The 5,827-nt window shown below is 38.5% G+C and overlaps 1 pseudogene; it reads right to left on the bottom strand.

Moving 5' to 3' along the window:
• Positions 1 to 279: 279 nt before the first annotated feature.
• On the bottom strand, positions 280 to 395 carry LOC132242489 (U2 spliceosomal RNA; annotated as a pseudogene).
• Between the last annotated feature and the right edge of the window lie 5,432 nt (positions 396 to 5,827).

The raw sequence follows: 5,827 nt of genomic DNA, 5'->3' as shown, positions 1-5,827 counted from the left end.
AAACCTGTAGAATCAACACCAGCTTGATCACATCACAGAAATGAAAGATCTAGTGATAATGGCTCACCAGACAATGGACTTAACTATAACTTGTTTGGTTATAGTAACATATTAAAGATGTACTTTGAGAATGGTGTTTGATCAGTCACTAAAGATTAAAAAAGGAGAATCACAGAGGTGAGTTTTGGGCCATGACCAAGTACCATGCAAGGAACAGGAGCCTTCACTAAGAGAAGACTTCTATTATTAGATGTCTGCAGCAGGTTAGTGTATAATGTCATATAGTTACAGTCCTGATTCTATGTAATCCTTCATATTTTGAATTCCATATATTAAAATGGCATCATTAAGAACAGATACTACACTTGATCTTAGCCAAAAGGGCGAGAAGCGATAAAAAAAAATGGCATCATTAATATCAGTTTTCTTAAGAAAGTATGCCAGAAGTAAGAGAATATGATGGAATTTCTACTTCATTCAATTCTCACTGATGACTGTCTTGGTATAAATGAGAACATTGAAATTCTGTTTTATTTGCTCGTATATATGAGCCTGTTTCTGAGAAATGGATCTGTTCCCCACTGTGCTGAGCCTGCAAGGCTGAGGTCCAGACCTTGACAGGTCATAAGTTAAACACATCCAAGTGATGAAGTGATGGTCAAGCTGTGATGAGTTTTCTTGGCACCTAGGCCCGCTCTCTTTGCCACAGACATCAATGACCCACCCCACTTTGTCCCTGCATGTGTTAGCAAAAACTAATCAGCAGACTATGAGATAATTTCTACCTCCAATATTTCACTTATTTTCATCACAGTATCACACACACAAAAAATACTTTTAGTATAATTTCACTAATAAGAAAATTGAGGTTCAGGAAAAGTATAACGATTTGACAAAAGTCCTGAAATTAATTGGAGACCACAAGCAACTAATTTTTCCTAAATCCTACCTAAGTGCTTTTTCCTTTATTCCCTTCTCATTCTTTCAGAACTTAATAATGAACCTACAACCACAGTGTATCAGAGCTGTATAGCTTTGGAAATCTGTTCCAGAAATCAACTTGTAATTGATTTATCAAGTTCATTGAATCATCACAGTGCTTTTTTGTTTATTCTTTCTCTGATGATTAAATGCAATAGAATTCTCTGATGTGTCTGTGTCTTAATTGCTTTGAGGCTCATTAAGTGGAGCATTTGTCATTGTTTCATGCAGCCTAGATGAAAAAATCATCATTTGGAAATCACACGACAGGCTAGTGGAGTGTCAGAAGAACACTACCATTATCATCAATGTTTTCTTGGTGGTAATAACAGACCATTTTAGGTTGGGCATCAAATGGATCCTTGATATTCAGGATCAATGTTAAAATTATATCCTGCCATGCACATATCAGATACTTCCAATCTATACAGGGTATCCCTCCAAAATGTATACATACTGTAAAAGCTAATAGCGCAATTTTGAAAATAAAGTATTTTTTAATAAACACTGCCTTTATAATTACTTGAAGTGTGTGTATACATTTTTGGGAGACATCCTATATTTATTGGGTGGATGCAGGCACTCTATCTCTTTAAGTCTAGAATTTTCACTTATCATATCCCAAGCCCAAAATCACTCCTAACAATTTATGAAACTTGTGATTCTAAAGTCTACCCCTCTCCTTGAGTTCCCGAGTCCCATATTCTGTTTCAAATCTCCAACTGTATATTTTATGTGAATATACTTTCTAAATCTTAAGATCTACCTCATATAAGTCAGATACTCATGGTCTCCCTGTGCAAACCTGCTCCTGATTCCCCACCTTTGTAGCATCTTCTCAGTAACCAGAGCTAGAAATGTTGGAGCCATCTTCACTTCCTTATCTTATGGCATCAAATCTTTTTCCCTAAATGCCCCACTGACTCCATCTCTGAAATGTCTTTCATTCATCTCATCTTTACACTACTTCTGTCAAACATCTATAGTGCTTGCTATATGGAAACATCAACACATTCAATCCTCAAAATACCCACAATGAAGACAGCTAATAGTGTTATCCTCACTGTTCAGATGAAGAAACGGAAGCAGAGTTTAAGTAGCTCCCTGGACTCGCACATTTCTTGAACTCTGGAGAGAACGTTCACACCCAGGCAGTCTGCTCCTGTAGGCCAAGCTCTTCAAGACTGCCTGCCTGCCCACCCCATTGCTAACAAGATTCAGAAACTGCACTCTATCACCTGGCCTTTTTACACCTAGAAACTCTCCTTTTCTGAGCCTCTCAAAAAAAGGTGAGGGGATAGAGTAGGAGACCCTTTTAACCTTGTTACTTTATCCTCCTCTCACTTAAGACTTTAAAAAACTCTCATTTTCTACCCTTCTCCATTCCACCCTCAAAATTCCCATAATTTATAAATTTCCTCCATAATATGATCCCAACCACCTATTGTCACTTTAAGTGGCCTTTATGTAGGTATCTCCTGATTGTGTGCTCTGTCCTGGCTCAGTGCCCATGTTTGTGCTGTTCCCTGCTTTTCCAATGCCTTTTCCCACAACATGCCTCATGATCAATACTACCAGTTCTTTGAGTTCAATTTTTAAAGTTCTCCACCAAAAAATATCTCTTGGCTCACAAATGAAATAATCTTCCCCTCCCCTTTTCTCCCTTGTGTGTTCTCATGATACCTCTTTTACAGTATTTAATTCATTCTGGGAGGTGAGGGAAGACAGGGGCACACAAAACTAGGAAAAAAAACCACAACAAACCCACAACAATTCAAGGTAGGATGTGGAAGAAGTATGGAACATCAGTGTTAGATACATCACCTTCTTCAACCATCTTATTTTACAGGCAAGGGCCTTAAAAACTGATGAGCGAAAGGTACTTACGAATTGACAGAAACTACTGTCTTTGATCTCAGGCTATTTAATCAGTACTATTAATAAACCTCAACCATCTATACAATGAAAATGCTAAGTAGACAGAGAACATGATAATAGAAACCTTGAAAAGATACCCATAAGAACTTGCAAAGAAGAACCTTAATAAAATGTTAGAGGTGTTTGATTCCATTTATACAGGATCATGTGTATGTGTGCATGTGTGTATGAGTGTGCATGAGAGAGACAGATATAAAAGATACGTGTGTACAGAAGAATGTTTATCAAAGTGCTAACAATGTTTATGTTTAAATGATGACATTTGTTCTACGTAATTTTGGTATCATTAAAAATATTTAGAACAGGAATGCATTATCGTTTATGATCAGTAAAAACACAAAAGGGCAGAATTAATATTTAGAAAAGGAAAGGAAATGACTTACTCTAAATATCTGCTTGGGAAATCCAACACAAATTATTACTAAAGGAACCCTATCATTTTTTTCTTTGAAAGTTTCCATTTTGATGATATTTTCAGGAAGGACTTTATTAGCAGATAGGACAGAGCCAACTAGTTTCTCGGCTCCTTTGAAATTCAGCTTTCACTAAATTAACAAAGTAGCTGTAGTTGTTCTACTCACAATTTAAAAAGAAGGACACCATTTCCCAATAAAACATCTTTTTGGAGTGCTCCATGACCACATTAGCTAAGATGACTGAAAATCTCCTGTATGCTTCCCTTAACAACTTGTACAACATTTCAATAAGCAATTAAAAATATTGCCGAATGGTACATTAATGGGCCGAAGGGTCACATGTTGAATGAGTCTCACTTAAAGGTCACACCATACTTAAGGGGGTCCTCCTGAGACCAGCCACCCTGTAATGGGTTACAGCCTTCCTAACAGCCTCACCATGTTCCATCCACTACATCTCTGACTGCTGTTTATTTCAGGGAAATTATGATTCTATTCAAACAAAATGTGTACAGAAGAATATTTTGAGAGCAACAGATTTTTTTCATAAGCAAGTTCTTTGTTTGTCCTCGTTCCCCTCAGACAGTACACATACTTCTGCCTAGTTTCAGCATCTGTCCCACCCACTTCACACAGCCCATGCCAATGTGCTTACCACCACATTGTGCTTACCATGTCATTTTAATTTGGGCAGCATCTGTTAGTTCACACTGCTGTGGCAATGACACATGGTACCAGGAACTTGAGCTGTGAACCAGACAAACCTGGGCTTGTGCCTTGGTCCTACTCATTGCCAAGTGGCCTTAGATACAATGCTTAACTTTTTTGAACCGCAATTTTCTCATGGAAACTGGGAGCAATTATAAATCCTGATTGCCGTGAAGATTTAGTGAGTCAGTGAATATGTTTATAAAGTGCTTAGCAAGTGACTGGCTGCCGGGGTCCAACCCCAGCAGGTCCAGGGGTTCCCAAAGGCGTAGACGGAGTCAGCGAAGAAGGAATGACACGGAGACAGCGTTCAGTTGATCAGCGGCCTAGCCAGGATCTCCAGCCAAGTTCTGGTCTGGATCTCCAGAGAGGTTCTGGTTCAGATCTCCAGCGAGGTTCTGTAGCCATGTTCCCTCGCTAGGTTCTTCAGCCAGGTTCTGTCCATGTTCTCCAGCCAGGTTCAGTCACCAGGTTCTAGTCAGGTTCTCTTGCCAATTTCTGTAGTCAGGTTCAGTCCAGGATCTTTTGCCATGTTCTCTCCAGCGAAGTTCTTCTGTCTGTAGGTTCTGTGTAGGTTCTGTCTTCTGAGTTCTGACTTCTAAGTTGTGTGTTCTCAGTTCTGTCTCTTTCTGTCTTGTTACAACTGTATTTATACCAGTTGAGTCAATCCTATCAATCTCTATTACAAAGGTTAGGGCGTTTCTTATCTCCATTCCAGAGAGTAAAGATTATGTAGCTTAAGCATGATTGTTCGTAGTTAAAGTGATTAATTACCCGCCTGGCACTTAGTTGAGGGGTTTTATTCCCTCCCTAACTTCAGGGGAAAATCCCTACCTGGGGATTCAACCTTTCTCGGAGAGGTGACCTTGGTTAAAACACAGCGCCAAGAAGGTGAGCAAACATATTAAGAACCATATGCCATATATGCCAGGTCCCTTGAAACAGCAAGGATGGACCGGCTCCCGGCAACTGGCATATTGTAGATTCTCTACAATGTGTAGCTATTCAGAATCTAAGACCACTCTGGATTTTCTCCTAAGGGATTCCAAACACCATCCATAGGTCTTGTCTATAGTAATCATATTTAAAAAGCATCTCTGTGTGCAGAATATTACTATAACAATTCCATGAGAGATATATACAAAACATCCCCATTTAACAGACAAGAACATTGAAGCCTGAAATTTGAGTCTTGAAGTTCCTTAGGCAGGAAGAGGGGAGGTTAGTAGTAGGACCCAGTTACTTAGAAATGAAGACAAATGTTCTTTATAGCATATCCATGCTGCCTCTCTGCTTTTAATTGGTAATTTACACTTACTAACACAAGTCTTGCTTGAAGTTGACTATACAAGAACAATTATCTGCTTATATTTAAAATATATATAAACTTGATTTCCTACAATATGTCAAGCATACCACTTGGAATTTAAACAAACATCAGACCATGTAATCTGGATAGCAATGCTCTGGGGTAGGAGTAATCTCCACTTTATGGATATGGTCAGTTGACTTCCTTGTGGTCACACAATCACAATGTTGTGTATATCAAAATGTCACATTGTACAGCAACTCCACTACTGGGTTATTTATCTGAAGAAATCCAGAACACTAATTTGAAAAGATATATGCACCCCTATGTTCATCACAGCATTATTTACAATAGCCAAGATATGAAAGCAATTTAAGTGCCCATCAGTAAATGACTGGATGTGGTGTATATATATACAATGGAATATTAGCCATAAAAAAGAATGAAATCTTATGGTTTGTAACAACATGGATGG

This window comes from Myotis daubentonii, chromosome 9, assembly GCF_963259705.1.
Source record: "Myotis daubentonii chromosome 9, mMyoDau2.1, whole genome shotgun sequence".
Lineage (NCBI taxonomy): Eukaryota > Metazoa > Chordata > Mammalia > Chiroptera > Vespertilionidae > Myotis > Myotis daubentonii.
The sequence above is the reverse complement of the archived record's forward strand: the minus strand, read 5'-3'. Positions and strand labels throughout refer to the sequence as shown.